This window comes from Vicia villosa, linkage group LG2 (assembly GCF_029867415.1).
Source record: "Vicia villosa cultivar HV-30 ecotype Madison, WI linkage group LG2, Vvil1.0, whole genome shotgun sequence".
Classification (NCBI taxonomy): Eukaryota; Viridiplantae; Streptophyta; class Magnoliopsida; order Fabales; family Fabaceae; genus Vicia; species Vicia villosa.
In genome coordinates this window covers 56,657,282-56,663,253 of record NC_081181.1, presented here as the reverse complement: position 1 = coordinate 56,663,253, position 5,972 = coordinate 56,657,282, and positions in this window count along the sequence as shown.

Here is a 5,972-nt window from a genome sequence, read left to right as displayed (position 1 = left end):
ATTGAAGGAATGTTGAAGATCTCGTGGGCTTTTACTTTTACTTTGTTATCCTTTAGTGATGTTCAGTACTTATTTTATTTATAGTACTTATTGTAATTCTAGGCTTGCATGTATCACTACTTATCTTGAATGCTTGTGTATCTGGGTTTTTGTAGTAATTAAATATATTTCAGCTTCAAAACTTTGCTTACTTTATATTACAAGCCTTGTTTAAGGATAACGCCATTTTGGCGAAACAATCGCCATTTTAGCCCACGACGTACATTTTAATATCTACGTTTTAGCGATCTTAACCTCGTGCATGACTGGCTTGTATCTCTTCAGATATTTTCCGTTTACTTTTAAGATCCTACGATCTTCTGCCAGTTCTTCTATCTCATAAGCATTATTTGAAAACACCTTTAAAATTCGAAAAGGGCCTTCCTAATGTGGAGACTATAGGCAAAATAACTTTCCAAACTAAATCGTTATTAACAAACACTTACCTCTCACCTTTTTGTTATATGCTCTTGATACTCTTTCTTTTTTCCTTTTTATCATCTCCAATGCTCGAAGCCTTTCTTCGTCCAGATCAACTAATTCATTCATCATCATTTCCCAGTATATGTTTGGGGGAATTTCCTCTTGTCTCTGAATCCTGACTGATTGCAGGTATATCTCGACTGGAAGAACCGCATCATGTCCAAACATAAGTTGGAATGATGTTCGACAAGCCCAGAGTGTTTGGTCTAAAGTCTTGTGCCAATTCTTAGGTTTCTTCCCTACATGCTTCTTTATCAGACCAATTATTACTTTATTGGCTGCCTCGACTTGTCCATTCTCTTGGGCATAATAAGGCGTGGAAGTGAATAACTTGAACCCCATTTCTTTCGCAAAATCTTGCATCTTTCGACCAGTAAACACTGATCCCTGATCTGTAGTTATACTTTTTGGGATTCCGAATCTATATAATATATGTTTCTGAATAAACTCAATCACAGCCTCTTAGTCTACGTTGGCTAGTGGTATTGCTTCGACCTACTTTGTGAAATAGTCTATTCCTACCAATATATACCTCTGGCCTTTGGATGATATGGGTCGAATTTCTCCAATTAAGTCTAGTGCCCAACCTCTAAAAGGTCATGGTTTGATGATTGAACTTAATTTGTTAGCAGGAGCGTGTTGAATACTTCCGTGCTCTTGACACTCTTGGCAACCTTTGGCGAATTCTATGCAATCTCTTAACATAGTGGGCCAATACATTCCATAACGAAACAACAACCATTTCATTTTGTGCCCCGCTTGATGAGCACCACATGCCCCACTGTGTACATTCGAAAGCGCCAAATAAGCTTATACTTCGCCCAAACATTTTAGTAGGACCCCTTCAGGGGTTTTCTTAAACAATTCATTTCCCAACAAGAAATATGATAAGGCTCTATATTTTACTTTCCTGTTCGTATCTATCGAAGGATCTTTTAAGTAGTTTACAATTGGACTCCTCCAATCTGTATCTGCTAAAGAGTCTATGTTTAATACTTCGAATTCTTCTTCATTGGCGAAACCTAATTGTGAATTCTCCAGGTCACTTGGAGACAATTTTTGTGGCCATTGCCTTTCCTCTTACTTCGATTAACTCTTCTAATTTTTTCTTCGATACTTTGTACCCTGAAGCTAATTATGCCAAATCATTTGTTTCTTGATTATTTATTCTTGAGACGTGTTTCAAATCCACGTATTCGAATTTTTTGAGCAACCTATTTGCCATGACAAAATACATGATCAAATTTTCTTTGATGCATTTGTATTCTTTTGTCAGTTGCTTTATTACTAATTCCGAATCTCCTTTAATTTCGACTCTGGTTGCCCCCAATTCTAACAAGGCTTCAAGTCCTGCAAGCAATGCTTCGTACTTAGCTTCATTGTTGGAGCATAGAGGGCCTTTTATTCTATACTTGAGTTTTGTTGGAATTCCTTCAGGAGAAATTATAAGTATACCAACTCCACTCCCTTCTTTGTTTGTTGAACCATCGAAATATAACTTCCAAGGCTTCAAATCCACATATTGTTGAGGGTTTTTGACCACTGCATGGTCTACGATGAAATCTGATACAACTTGTCCTTTCATTGCCTAAAGAGGTTGAAAGGTTAAAGAATACTCTGTGTGGGCTAAAGCCCATTTTCCAATTCGACTGTGTAATATTGGTTTAGATAGCATGTGTTTAATAACATCGAAATGAGATGAAACATAAACTGGCTTTATATAATACTTAAGTTTTATACAAGAAAAATATAAACAAAGGCAGAGTTTTTCTATGGCAGTATATCTAGTCTCTGCATCATTAAGTACTATACTTAAATAATAAATGGCTCTTTCGATACCATTTTCATCTTCTTGTGCTAACATGCTACCTATCGTAGTATCAGAAGCTGAGATATAAAGTCTCATATGCTTCTTCCCATTTGGAGGTGATAAGGTGGGTGGGTGCATCAAATATTGCTTGATTTTATCAAAATCTTCTTGATGCTCAGCGTTCCATTCGAACCTTCCTTGCTTCAGACGAAGTAAGGGGGAAAAAGCTTGCGTATGCCCACTCAAATTAGAGATAAATCTTCGCAAGAAGTTTATCTTTCCCAATAGTTATCGCAATTCCTTCTTCATGGATGGAGGTTTCGTATCCATAATAGCTTTCATTTTATTTTGGTTAATTTCTATTCTCTTCTTATGGACTACGAAGCCTTGAAAATCTCCAGCATGCACAAAGAAAGCACACTTAAGGGGGTTCATCTTCAAGCCATGTTTTCTCATTCTTTCGAACGATTGGCGAAGATGATCGAGATGACTATCATCAGAAACAGATTTTATAACGATGTCATCTATGTACACCTGCATAAAAGTTTCTATAAAATCGTGAAATATAGAATTCATTGCTCTTTGATTAGTTGCCCCAACATTTTTCAAACCAAAAGGCATAACGACCCATTCATAGGTTCCTATTTCCCCAGGACAACGAAAAGCTGTTTTGGACACATCTTCTTTTGCAATGAAAATTTGGTTGTATCCTGAATACCCATCTAGCATGCTTAGATACTCGTAGCCTGCGGCTGAGTCTACTAACATCTCTACCACAGGCATGGGATATTCATCTTTAGGGGTTGCTGCATTCAGATCACGAAAATCTATACATACCCTTAAAGAACCATTGTTTTTAATAACAGGTACTATATTAGCAATCCATTCTACATACCTCGTAGTCCTAATGAATTTGCAACGAAGAAGTCTTTCAACTTCTGCTTTAATCTTTGAGAGAATCTCCGGCGCGAATCTTCTAGGAGTTTGCTTGATGGGCTTCTTCCCTTCTTTTATTCGCAACCTCAATTCGACAAGTCTATTTCTAAACCAGGCATCTCATCATAGTCCCAGGCGAAGCAATCTTTATTTTCTTTTAGTAACGCAATGACCTTTGTTTTTAGGGCTGGCTCCAATTTTACGCTGATATATGTCACCCTCTTCCGACTCTCGTCTCCAAGATCTACTTCTTCGAGCGGGTCTTGAGCTAACATCTTTATATTTGGTGCCATTGGATCCTTTTCAAATCCCAAAGGTTCTTCATCATAAATTGCGTCTAATCTTTGACATGCTCTTTCGCTTGAAATTTGTTCGTCATAGATCTTAGTGTCAGGTGGTCGTGGAATAAAGTGTATCCCTGGGCCTGGTACTTCTGATTCTTTTTGTATTGCCTTGACGGCCATGTTTGATAATTTGGCCTCAAGAGCCGCTTTTCTTTTATTCTCGGCTATGTAAGCTGAAATCTTTTCGAAGAAAGATAACTCAGACATATTCAACATCTTCGTCCCAGCCAGTTGGCCGTGTTCCTGGTAATCCTTTGATGTGTTCTGTCTCTTCGGGATCTCCCATTATTTCTCTGTTCCACTGAAATCCACTAGGGTGAAGAGATAAATAGTACAAAGCATTTTTATTTGGAGAGTATATATCTTCTGCTGCATGGCATGGCCCTATGTAGGCTAGGTTTTTGTCGAAACTTATTTTGTTGACTTGGTTTACTTCAGACATATAGTAACTTTGGTCTCCTTCTATGTTTTCGAATATTCCATCTTCTCTCCAGATAGTTAACCTTTGATGCATTGTTGAAGGTACGGAAGCAACTCCATGAATCCATTCTCTTCCCAACAAAAGGTTATAGTTCGCCTTCGCTGGTATTACCATGAACATAGTTGGCCTTGTGACTGATCCTATAGTTAGGTTTACTTGGATAACTCCCAAGGTATGTCCTAATTTTCCTTCATAGTTGGACAAGACCATGTTATGTGGCCTTATGTCTGTGTCGAACATGCCAATCCTCTTCAGCATATACTGGGGCATTAAGTTCACTGCTGCCCCTCCATCAACGAGGACCTTGTTGATGCCTATATTTTCGATTTTCTCTCTTATGTAAAGAGGTTTCAGATGATTCCTCATACCCTGATCAGGTCTTTCAAAGAATGCATTCTGCTCTTCGACAACACCATTATTCAGCACATAGTAACACACTGGTCTGTGTTTCGCCATTTCTTCTTTGCCATCTTCCTCGCAATCTTCGACTTCCTTCTCTTGATAATTTTCATGGGGAAGAACTGACACCACATTGCAGTTGAAATTTATAGACGAAACTCCGTCTGAATCGAAATCATTAGTCATCCTATCTTCGTCTTTCCAAGGGCTAGATTGCACCTTTTCCTCTTCTTTTTCATTCTCCGAACTGAACAACTTGTGTTCTACAGGGGGTTTGTTTGACTTTGCCCCCTGCATTGGGACTTTGGTGCTGTTGGATTCTCCAACTTCTTTCACCTTGGATTCTTTTTGGGCTTTCTTCATTCTCTGGTGTCTCCTCCATTGAGACCTGGACATTGGATTCTTACCTTTGTAATTCTTAAGCCTGTACATTTCTCTATTTGACATCTGGAACTGCCTTCTATAAGCCATTGCAGTTCGTCCACCTTGGTCCCAACTTCGCCATTTGTTATTCCCTGCGCCAGCTTGTGTCCATCTGTCCATGGGTACTTCTGTTGGGAGCTTGAATGTCACTCTGCGAGCCTTGGGATGAGGGCTATCATGCCTTCTTGATGATGTTCGATTATCGAATACGTACATGTTGGGATTGACTCCTTGTACATCCCAACCAGTAGAGAATGATATCCTTTCGAATGATTCTGCCATCAGATTATCATATACTGCCCCACACCTGGGACACATAATGATTTCGGTTTATGCCTTATGACATCGAACCAAGAAACGTACAAGTCTTTCACCAGGCCTTGGGTAAACCTTCAGCAACTGGTTTTCTTGTCTCTAGTGCCCCTGCATTTTGTTTCGTTGGGCCCTTTCATAGTTAGCTTGAACCCTTCGATTCAGCATGATTGAGCATCTTGGACACATCAGCATTCGTCCAGCATTCTTCTTATGGCATCTCCAGAGATAATCCTTCAAGCTTTCATTTGCCCTTGGATTTCCACAGTTTCCTTTTTCCTTTTCTTTCACCAAACATTTTTCCAGTTCTTCAATTTCAGATAAAGGTTGACCAACATTCACCATATTGACTCCCGCTGGGGGAACTTCAAAAATCCTTATTTGTTGGAGCTTAATCCTGAGGTCTTCAGTAGCCTCACTAGTTTTCTCCATAAGACCCTCAGTGGTCTTTGATTCGAATGATTCTTCAATGTCAGTATTGAAGATCACCTTGTTGCTTAGGCTTTCAGTAGCCTGCTTTCCTGCCGAAACCATCTCCCATTCCGTGATGTCAACCTCAGATACATCCACCATGTTGATGTCAACTGGTTCACCATAGTTGGTGTCAACGACATTGAGGGGGTCAACATCGACCTTCATGTTGTTCTTTCCTTTTTCAGCAAACTTCAAACGACCATCCTTGATAGCATTTTGTATTAGATCCCTGAAAAGAAAACATTGTGAGGTTTTATGGCCTAAAAATCCA